This window comes from Rhinatrema bivittatum, chromosome 2 (genome assembly GCF_901001135.1).
Source record: "Rhinatrema bivittatum chromosome 2, aRhiBiv1.1, whole genome shotgun sequence".
Lineage (NCBI taxonomy): Eukaryota > Metazoa > Chordata > Amphibia > Gymnophiona > Rhinatrematidae > Rhinatrema > Rhinatrema bivittatum.
This window is the reverse complement of record NC_042616.1, coordinates 598,166,593-598,178,852: the sequence shown is the minus strand read 5'-3', so window position 1 is coordinate 598,178,852 and position 12,260 is coordinate 598,166,593.

The following is a 12,260-nucleotide window of genomic DNA, read 5'->3' as shown; positions in this document are numbered from 1 at the left end:
TGTGAGTGCGAACCCTTTTTTCTTCTCCCCTGCCGTTTAAGCAGAGAGCTCTGCTGGATGTGTGAAGTAACAGTTTTTCTTCTCCCCTGCTGTTGAAGCAGAGAACTATGCTGGATATGCATTGAAAGTGAAGTATAAGAATGGAGTGATCAAGCTAGTTGAAAGGCATCAGGAATAGAGGAAGGTGGAGGTAGTAATTTGGTTATTTGGTTTGGGGTAGTAACCACCGTAACAAGCCAGCTACTCCCGTCTTTGTGAGTGCAAATCCTTTTTTCCACATTTCCTCTTGCTGTTGAAGCTTAGAGTGATGTTGGAGTCACAGTAACCATGTGCATGTTTATTGAATAAGGGTATTGTCTCCAGGCAGTAGCCATCATTCTGGCGAGTCACCTACTCTTCATTGGCGGCCTCTTGACTTTATGGATCCACAGTGTTTATCCCACGCCCCTTTGAAGTCCTTCACAGTTCTGGTCTTCACCACTTCCTCCGGAAGGGCATTCCAGGCATCCACCACCCTCTCCGTGAAGAAATACTTCCTGACATTGGTTCTGAATCTTCCTCCCTGGAGCTTCAAATCGTGACCCCTGGTTCTGCTGATTTTTTTCTTATGGTAAAGGTTTGTCGTTGCCTTTGGATCATTAAAACCTTTCAAGTATCTGAAAGTCTGTATCATATCACCTCTGCTCCTCCTTTCCTCCAGGGTGTACATATTTAGATTCTTCAATCTCTCCTCGTACGTCATGCGATGAAGATCCTCCACCTTGCTGGTCGCCCTTCTCTGTACCGCTTCCATCTTGTCTTTGTCTTTTTGTAGATACGGTCTCCAGAACTGAACACAGTACTCCAGGTGAGGCCTCACCAAGGACCTGTACAAGGGAATAATCACTTCCCTTTTCTTACTCGATATTCCTCTCTCTATGCAGCCCAGCATTCTTCTGGCTTTTGCTATCGCCTTGTCGCATTGTTTCGCAGACTTCATATCATTAGACACTATCACCCCAAGGTCCCTCTCCTGCTCCGTGCACGTCAGCCTTTCCCCCCCCCATCGAATACAGTTCATTCGGATTTCCGCTCCCCATATGCATGACTTTGCACTTCTTGGATTGAATCTCAGCTGCCATATCTTCGACCACTCTTCCAGTTTCCTTAGATCCCGTCTCATTCTCTCCACTCCTTCCGGCGTGTCCACTCTGTTGCAGATCTTAGTGTCATCCGCAAAAAGACAAACCTTACCTTCTATCCCGTCCGCAATGTCGCTCACAAAGATATTGAACAGGACCGGTCCCAACACCGATCCTTGCGGTACACCACTTAAAACCGCTCTCTCTTCAGAGAAGGTTCCGTTTACCATCACACATTGTCTTCTGTCCGTCAACCAATTTGCAATCCAGGTCACCACCTCGGCACTCACTCCCAAGCTTCTCGTTTTATTCACCAGTCTCCTGTGCGGAACCGTATCAAAAGCTTTGCTGAAATCCAAGTATATGACATCGAGCGCTCTTCCTTGGTTACCCAGTCAAAAAAGTCAATCAGATTTGTCTGACAGGATCTTCCCCTGGTGAATCCATGTTGCCTCTGGTCCATCAATTCTCCGGACTATAGATAGTTCACTATTCTCTCTTTCAGCAGAGACTCCATTACTTTTCCCACCACCGAAGTGAGGCTAACCGGCCTGTAGTTGCCAGCCTCCTCCCTGTTCCCACTCTTGTGAAGCGGGACCACCACCGCTCTTCTCCAATCTCTCGGCACCACTCCTGTTTCTAGGGATCTATTGAACAGGTCACACAGCGGACCCGCCAGAACATCTCTGAGCTCCCTCAATATCCTTGGATGAATCCCATCAGGCCCCATGGCTTTGTCCACTTTCAGGTTCTTTAGCTCTTCCCACACATTTTCTACTGTAAAAGGATTTTCATCTATTCCACTTCCCTCCAGTTTCTTGTTGTGTAGAGATGGTCCTTCTCCAGGGTCTTCTTTAGTGAACACAGAGCTGAAGTATTCGTTTAATATTTCTGCCATTTCTTCGTCTGTCTCCACACATTGATCATTACCACCTTTCAATTTCACTATACCACTTTGGACCTTTCTCTTTTCGCTGATGTATCTGAAAAATGTTTTGTCACCATTTTTTATCTCCTTGGCAATCCTCTCTTCTGCTTGATTTTTTGCCAACTTGATTGTTTTCTTCGTCTCCCTCAGTTGATACAAATATTCTTCTTTGTGCTCCTCCCTTTGGGATCCTTTATATTTCTTGAATGCTGTTCTTTTAGCTTTAATTTTGTCAGCCACCTCCTTTGAGAACCAGATAGGTTTCAATTTTCTTTTGCTTTTCTTTATGTTTCTAACATATAGAGCAGTTGCCTTGGTGATTGCTCCTTTTAGATTGGTCCACTGCTGATCCACATCTCTCTCGTTCTCCCATCCTTTAAGTTCTTCCTCCAGGTACTTTCCCATTTCCTCAAAGTCTGTGTTTTTGAACTGTAAAACTCGGGTCTTTGTGGTTCTTTTCCCTATTCTATTAGTGATATTAAACCATACCGTTCGATGATCACTGCTGCTGAGGTGGGCGCCCACCTGGACATCTGAGACATTATCTGCATTATTGAGCAATAAGTCGAGTATAGCACCTTCTCTCGTGGGTTCCAACACCATTTGTTTGAACAAAGATACTTGCATGGCATCCATTATTGCTCTACTATTTTTAGTTTCTGCAGATGGGATTTTCCAGTCTACATCTGGCATATTTGCAGTGGGGAGTAATGTAGTAAAAAAGAGTTAGCAAGGATAGGGGATAGGATTCGGATTCCTCCGCCTTCTCAGACTAACCAGAGGTACCTGCTCCTCGGGGGCCTCGCTCTTTTTCTTTACTTGATGCCATCGCAGGAAGTCTATCATAGCCATGCCCCAAATACACCCTTTTCTGTCCCTTTTTGATAACATCACAGGGGGATGCCCCTTTTCTGTCCTTTTTTGATGATGTAGACCAGAACTGGAAATACATTTTTCAAGATGGCAGTGGCTTTCTGGAGACAGGAAATAATGCACATCCATCTTTAGAGATCTTGAATGAGTAGATGTGAATCGGTTATTTACACTTTCGAATAATAGAAGGACTAGGGGGCATTCCATGAAGTTAGCAAATAGCACATTTAAGACTAATCAGAGAAAATTCTTTTTCACTCAACGCACAATAAAGCTCTGGAATTTGTTGCCAGAGGATGTAGTTAGTGTAGCTGGGTTTTGGATAAGTTCTTGGAGAAGTCCATTAACGGCTATTAATCAAGTTTATTTAGGGAATAGCCACTGCTATTAATTGCATCAGTAGCATGGGATCTTCTTAGTGTTTGGGTAATTGCCAGGTACTTGTGGCCTGGTTTGGCCTCTGTTGGAAACAGGATGCTGGGCTTAATGGACCCTTGGTCTGACCCAGCAATTTCTTATGTTCTTAACATGGTGGCTCTTATATGAGGGCTAGGAAATGACATCATGGCCATGAATGCACAGTAGAACCAAAATAAAACACATTTTACCTGAGATGCCATGGACCATACAGAGGCAGGAAATGACTTTGTCCCAGGCATGCTCAGTCAAAGGCTCTTTTTTTTTTTTTTTTTTTTTTATGGAGACGGACCATGTGGAGGCAACTATGTTTAATTACTTGCTTTTCCAAATCTGAGCTCAAAGTGATTACAAATTCAGGCACTGTTGGTAAGTCTCTGTCACAGAGGGCTTACCATCTACACTAAATTTATACCTGAGGCAATGGAGGATGAAGTGACTTGCCCAAGGCCACAAGGAATATTAGTGTGAGAAGTGGAATTTGCTGGCTCCTGGTCTGCTGCATTAACCACTAGATTTCTTCCTTTACTCCATTAGATGGGGAGCTGAAAAATGAAGGACCTATAAGGGCAGAATATGTATGCCTTCTGATTGCAATGATTATGGAACATGCATGCAATCAGATCTGAAGTGGAGAATTTAACTTTTGATTTTAGTGTTTTATGATAGCTTCCAAAGAGTAAAGTTTAGAAAGAGCAGTGATATGATTATAATTATTATTGTTACATTACTCCCCACTTGCAAATGAGAAAAATAAGACAAAGGTTAAGTAACCTACCTAATCTCTTCCAAAAAGTCAACAGAGGAGCAAAGTTTGAGTTCACAAGTCTCTGGACTCATAGTTCATTACCCTAAACTGACAATCAATCAGTGAAGGTGAGATTCTGGAGTGTTTGGGTGATGTTTTGCATCCTATGAGGAAATGATCTCTAATGGCATCCTACGATTGAGGAAAGAACATGGAAATGTATCATGTGCTTGACCTGATCTCTGAACTCCTTCTAAACTACGTTTCTTTGCATAAGGGATCTGGTTTCTTGTATCGTCCATTTATCATAATTATGTGATCTCATAATGAAGAAGGATTATGATTACTTGATGACAACCAAAACTAATTTGGATTCATTCCTATTTCTTACCATTGCATTAAAAGGAAAAATGACTGTGGTGCTCTGGAATGTGAAAAAGACTCTATAGTAAGATCTTTTCATATATAACAAATTTAATTTTAAATATTATAATTATGAAGACATCTGTGTATCCTTAGAAATATGAACAAGTGTGTATGGTTCAGACTTACAAATCTGTTTTTTGTTTGCAGGAAAAAGCTAATAATATAAACTTATCTTTTACAATATAGTTCTGTTTCAAAGAACCAAGAGGAAAAAGTTCCATGATGATTGTTGCGACCGTCGCTGCTCGACGTCCTCACTCCACCCTCTTTACCTCTGTGGCGACTCCCTCCGGGTCTGATGGATGGCTGGCTGCCACGGCGTCTCCATGCTGTCTCCCTCTGGCGTCCCCGGACCGGCTCGATGTTGCAGATCCGCCATGTTGCCTGAAGACCTAGGGGGTGCGCGCACTCGCTCTGATTGAAATACCAGCAAGGGCGCGAACCTCAGGGGCGTCCCCCTGAGATGACGTCATCCGCTTCCTATATTTAAAGGTCTCTATTTCGCTATCTAATTGAGTTAGCAAGGATAGGGGATAGGATTCGGATTCCTCCGCCTTCTCAGACTAACCAGAGGTACCTGCTCCTCGGGGGCCTCGCTCTTTTTCTTTACTTTCAGATTGCAGATAGGAACCGGTACTCGCTCCTCGAGGGTCCATGTTCCTGGACACTCTGAAGATTCTCTGCTGTCTGGAAGCTATCGCTGCTACAAACAATTGTGAGTTACCATCACTCTCTCAGAGCTTTCCCTGGAACCAGGTACTCGCTCCTCGAGGGCCTAAACCTTTCCAGCTCCTGAGCTTCCTTGAGACCTTATGTAAGTTTTATCATCTAGTTCTGTTCATGAACTCTGTCTACTCTGCCTACTCACTTTCTACAGTTTCTCAACAGCTCAGCCATCCTGGATCACTGTTCCAGTACTTGAGGGACTACAGCCCTGCTGGGCATATCAGCTCACTACTGCCACCTCTGGTGGTTTCAAAAACCTGTTTAATAAAAGAACTATGTCTGTCTCCATACTCCAGCCTAGCCGGTGGTCCCTCTCAGGATATCCTCCTGGGGGTGTGGTCATCTGCCACCGGCCCAGGGATCCACCCACAACTATATCAGATCCTGAACAGATTGCTATGTGGCAAGACGACATCTGAGACACTACAAGATTGCTGACTCCTCAGTCTTTAGGAACCAGTATTAACAGATTGCTACTCCACAGTCTAACTAGTACAGATCTATAACAGATTGCTACCCTTATCTGATTGCTCCTCCCATCAGGAATCAGATCACTAACAATGATTCAACCCTGTGGAGCTTCTGAGGAATATTCTAGATTTTGACAATTAGATTTGTTATTTTTCTTGCAGAGCTCTAGGTGTATTGTGGTTACGCATTTTCTGTACCACTTCCTTTGACTTTAAAGCTGACGAATGGTATGACAACACTTTAAATCTGTGCAAACAGTCTAGGGCTTTAGAAAGGGGATGGAGGATAGAATAGATAGGATTCCAGCCTTTCTCTACAGAAATGCTTTATTCATAGTTAAACAAACAATAACAGAAACAGGCAGAAACGATTACCTGCATGGTTAAAAAGTGAGATGAAGAGGCTATTTAAGCCAAAAGATCTTCATTCAAAAACTGGAAGAAGGATCCATCAGAGAAAAATCGGATAAATCATAAGCATTGGCAAGTTAAATGTAAAACATTGATAAGACAGACTAAGTGAGAATTTGAAAAGAAGTTGGCCATAGAGGCAAGAACTCATAATAAAACTTTAAAAAATATATCCAAAGCAGAAAGCCTGCAAGGGAGTCAGTTGGACCATTAGATGATCAAGGGGTTAAAGGGGCACTTAAGGAAGATAAGGTCATTGCAGAAAGACTAAACAAATTCTTTGCTTTGGTGTTTACTGAAGAGGATGTTGGGGAGATACCCATTCCGGAGATGGTTTTCAAGGGGGATAATTCAGATGAACTGAACCAAATCACGGTGAACCTGGAAGATGTGGTAGGCCAGATTGACAAAATGAAGAGTAGTAAATCACCTGTACCGAATGGCATACACCACAGGGTTCTGAAAGAACTAAAAAATGAAATTTCAGACCTATTTCAATGAATTTATAATCTATCATTAAAATCATCTGTTGTACCTGAAGATTGGAAGATGGCCAATGTAACCCCAATATTTAAAAAGGGCTCCAGTGGTGATCTGGGAAACTATAGACCGGTGAGCCTGACTTCAGTGCCGGGAAAAATTGTGGAAACTGTTACAAAGAATAAAATCACAAAACATTAGATAGTCATGGTTTAATGGGACACAGCCAGCATGGATTTACCCAAGGGAAATCATGTCGCACAAATCTCCTACATTTTTTGAAGGGGTGAATAAACATGTGGACAAAGGTGGACCGCTTGTTGTGGGATCTGCTAGTGGGTTAGCAATCTGTTGGGATTTGCTATGCGGATGGGAGGAGCTAGCAGATGAGAATAGCAGTCTGATAGAATCCCCTCCCCAAAGGGGAGGAGTAGCAATCTGTAAGGAATGGCAATATGTTATTGTTAATGATCATGTCGCCAGGGAGGCGGAGTTAGCAATCTGTTATTGGTCACGCCACCAGGGGGGTGGAGTTAGCAATCTGTTGTTGATCACCTTCTCCAGAGGGGAGGAGATAGCAATATGTAGGCCCTGTAGGCAGGGTCAATGATCTGTTGTGGGTTGGCTCCCACAGTGTAGCAGTCTGTATGATACTGTTCTAGTAGTGTAAGGAATAAACACTTAGTGGAATTGGTGAATCCCTGGCCGATGGCAGATGACAGCGCCCCCAGGAGGATATCCTGAGAGGGACCACCGGCTAGGCTGGAGTATGGAGATAAACACAGATAGTTCTTTATTAGACAGGAAGTAGAACCACCAGAGGTGGCAGTAGTGAGCTGATGTGCCCGGCAGGGCTGAAGTCCCTCAGATACTGGAACTGCGATCTCTGGGTTGCTGAGCTGTAGAGAGACAGACTATAGGTAGTGAGTAGACAGGGTATGCTGGATACATAACCAGTAGTAGATGATACACTCACAATGGTAGATATCTGTAATGGCCTCTATGCAACAGAGTGTCTTCAGTATGTTCAGGAACAGGAGCCGTAGACGAGTACTGGTTCCTATATGCAGTCTGGAATAAGAACTCACAATATCTGTGTATGAGATAGCTTCTGGAATAGAAGAAAGTCTTTGGAGAGTTTTAGGAACATAGGAACCGGTACTCGCTCCACGAGGGCCTATCTGCAATCTGTAATAGTAATGTACCAGATATAGGTATGTGATAGCTTCTGAGATAGAAGAGTCTGTGAAGGGTTTTAGGAACATGGGCCCTCATGGAGCGAGTACCGGTTCCTATCTGCAATATGAAATAGTAATGTACCAGAAATAGATATTCGACAGCTTCTGAGATAGAAGAGAGTCTGTGAAGGGTTTTAGGAACATGGGCCCTCGTGGAGCGAGTACCAGATCCTATCTGTAATAAAACTCACAGTGTTCACGTCTGCGATCGCTTCCAGGCAGTAAGGAGTCTTCTGAGTATTCAGGGACGTAGGCCCTCGAGGAGCGAGTAATGGATCCCGTCTAGCAGTCTGAAATCAAGAAGAGAGAGCAGGGCCCCCAAGAAGCGGGTACCCCTTGGTAAGTTTGTGAAGGCAGAGCAGCAGGGAAGTTTCCTCCATCCATCCTTGCTAACTCGATTCGTAGTAGCAAACAAAGACCTTTTAAGTTGGAAGCGGATGACGTCACTACGGGGGGATGCCCCCGAGGTTCGTGCCCTTGCCGGTACAAACTCAGGAGCGTGCACGCGTGCCCTTACATCATCAGGAACATGGTGGATCCTCAGCGTCAGGCCAGCCCGGGGATTCCAGGGAGAAGCGGCGAGGAGAAGCCATAGTAGCATCTGTCCGTCAGAGCTGAAGGGAGTCGCCACAAAGGTAGAGAGGGTGGAGCGAGGGCGAGAACAGGCACGAATGCAACAGTTATGATGTAGACTGCAGAGTTGGCAATCTGTACCAGCGGAGTACTAGAGATGGTGCTCAGCTAGACAGAAAGTAGATAGGTGAATCCTTGGGCCGATGGCAGATGACAGCGCCCCCAGGAGGGAGTCCCGAGATGGACCACCGGCTAGGCTGGAATATGGAGACAGACACAGATAGTTCTTTAATTAGATAGGTAGTATAACCACCAGAGGTGGCAGTAGTGAGCTGGTATGCCCGGCAGGGCTGAAGTCCCTCAGATACTGGAACTGCGATTCCAAGGTTGCTGAGCTGCAAAGAAATTGTAGATAGTGAATAGACAGGGTTTGCAGATATACATAGCCAGTACTAGATGATAACTCAAGACTCACATAAGGTCTTGAGATGGCTCAGTAACTGGAAAGGGTTAGGCCCTCGAGGAGCGAGTACCTGGTTCCAGGGAAAGCTCTGAGAGAGTGGTGATCACTCACAATAATCTGTAAATGAAATAGCTTCTAGTCAATAGAGAATCTTCAAAGTGTTCAGGATCATAGGCCCTCGAGGAGCGAGTACTGGTTCCTATCGGTAGTCTGAAATAATAACTCACAATGTCCGTCTCTTGCGATCGCTTCCAGGCAATGGCGAGTCTTCAGAGAGTTTAGGAACATGGGCCCTCGAGGAGCGAGTACCGGTTCCTTTCTGTAATCTGAAATAGAGAAAGTGAATGAGGCCCCTGAGGAGCGGGTGCCCCTGGTAGGTTCCGAGAGGCAATGTTGCAAGAATGAAGCAGGTCCGAAGGAAATCCCACAAGCAATCCTTTGAGTGCAGAGTAGTCTTGGACAGTCGAAGCTAGTCCAATCGGAGTCCTTGCTAACTCGATCTGTTAGCAAAAGTATAGACCTTTTATGTTGGAAGTGGATGACGTCAATATAGGGGGACGCCCCTGAGGTTCGCGCCCTTGCTGGTACATACTTCGGAGCGCGCGCCCTATATCGTCAGGAACATGGATCCGCAGTGTTGAGCTGGCCCGGGGATGCCGGGGAGAAGCGGCAAGGAGATGCCGCGGCATCAAGCCGTCCATCAGGCATGGAGGGAGTCTCCACACAGGTAGAAAGGGTGGAGCGAAGGCGAAAGCAGGCACGAATGCAACACCAGTAGATGTGGTTTATTTGGATTTTCAGAAGGCGTTCAACAAAGTCCCGCCTGAAAGGCTTCTAAGAAAACTAAAAAGTCATGATGTAGGAGGCAATGTCTTTTTGTGGATTGCAAGCTGGTTAAAAGACAGGAAACAGAGAGTAGGATTAAATGGTCTGTTTTCACAGTGGAAAAAGGTAAACAGTGGAGTGCCTCAGGGATCTGTACTTGGACTGGTGCTTTTTAATATATTTATAAATGATCTGGAAAGGGCTATGACAAGTGAGGTGATCAAATTTGTGGATGACACTAAATTATGCAAAGTAGTTAAATCTCAAGCGGTTTGTGATAAATTACAAGAGGACCTTACAAAACTGGAAGATTGGGCTTCCAAATGGCAGATGAAATTTAACATGGACAAGTGCAAAATGATGCATATAGGGAAAAATAACCTTTGTTGTAATTATACAATGTTAGGTTCTAATCTTAGGAGTTACCATCCAGGAAAGAGATCTAAGCATCATAGTGGAAAATACATTGAAATCGTCAGCTCAGTGTGCTGTGACGATGAAAAAAGCGAACAGAATGTTGGGAATTATTAGGAAAGCAATTGCAAATAAAATGATTGTCATAATGCCTCTGTATCGCTCCATGGTGAGACTGCATCTTGAATACCATGTTTAATTCTGATTGCCGCATCTCAAAAAAGATATAGTTGCACTGGAGAAAGAGCAGAGAAGGGCGACCAAAATGATAAAGGGAAATGGAACAGCTCCCCTATGAGAAAAGGAGAAGAGATGACTGAGGGGGGATATGATAGAGGTCTACAAAATCATGAAAGGACTTGCGCAGGTTAATGTAAATCAGTTATTTACTCTCTCAGATAATAGAAGGACCAGGGGGCACTTCATGAAGTTAGCAAGTAGCTCATTTAAAACAAATTGAAGAAATTATTTTTCACTCAGCGCATAGTTAAGCTCTGGAATTTATTGCCAGAGGATGTGGTTACGGCAGTTAGTGTAATTGGATTTAAAAAAAGGTATGGATAGGTTCCTAGAGGAAAAATCCATAAAACTGCTATTAATTAATAAGCAAAAGTAGCTTGTGATTTATATAATGTTTGGGTACTTACCAGGTACTTGTGACTTAGATTGACCACTAGAGATGTGAATCGTGTCCTCGATCGTCTTAACGATCAATTTCGGCTGGGAGGGGGAGGGAATCGTATTGTTGCCGTTTGGGTTTTAAAAATATCGTGAAAAATCGTTAAAATCGTGAGCCAACCCCCTAAAACCCACCCCCGACCCTTTAAATTAAATCCCCCACCCTCCCAAACCCCCCCCAAATGCTTTAAATTACCTGGTGGTCCAGAACGGCGGCGGTCCGGAACGGCCCCCTCAATTGAATCCTTTTGTCTTCAGCCGGCGCCATTTTGCAAAATGGCCGCCGCAAAATGGCGGCGGCCATAGACAAAAACGATTCGACGCAGGAGGTCGTTCCGGACCCCCGCTGGACTTTTGGCAAGTCTTGTGGGGGTCAGGAGGCCCCCCCAAGCTGGCCAAAAGTTTCTGGGAGTCCAGCAGGGTTCAGGGAGCGATTTCTTGCCGCGAATCGTTTTCCGTACGGAAAATGGCGCCGGCAGGAGATCGACTGCAGGAGGTCGTTCAGCGGCAGTCCGGAACCCCCGCTGAACGACCTCCTGCAGTCGATCTCCTGCCGGCGCCATTTTCCGTACGGAAAACGATTCGCGGCAAGAAATCGCTCCCTGAACCCTGCTGGACTCCCAGAAACTTTTGGCCAGCTTGGGGGGGCCTCCTGACCCCCACAAGACTTGCCAAAAGTCCAGCGGGGGTCCGGAACGACCTCCTGCGTCGAATCGTTTTTGTCTATGGCCGCCGCCATTTTGCGGCGGCCATTTTGCAAAATGGCGCCGGCTGAAGACAAAAGGATTCAATTGAGGGGGCCGTTCCGGACCGCCGCCGTTCTGGACCACCGCTGGATCCCCAGGTAATTTAAAGCATTTGGGGGGGGGGGGGGTTCGGGAGGGTGGGGGATTTAATTTAAAGGGTCGGGGGTGGGTTTTAGGGGGTTTTAGTGTGCCGGTTTTCCTGCCCTCCCCCTTCCCCCGATTTACGATTTTTTAACGATAAATCGGGGGAATTGGTATTGTATCGTGGCCCTAACGATTTTTGACGATTTAAAATATATCGGACGATATTTTAAATCGTCAAAAAACGATTCACATTCCTATTGACCACTGTTGGAAACAGGATACTGGGCTTGATGGACATACTGGTCTGACCCATATGGCATCTTATGTTCTTATTTTCTTATAAACTTACTTCAGCAGTTCTAAATCAAAAGTTACATCAATAGACAGTCTTGTTGTAGGAGCTCCTTCTCCTTGTCCCCAGGGGCTCTCTGTTCCCTCCTAGACTTGTTCTCTTATTCTAGCTCCTTTTTACCCCTCCTTAGGGAAATATCCTAGGACCAAGATTCCTTTCACAACTGTGCCTTAAGATGGAGCAGGCTAAATCCCTGGTCCTAGTCTTTTAAAGGGGTCCTGATATTCAATCCTTTACAATACAATCTTACACAGACACACACACAAATATTTGTATCAGGTGCAGTG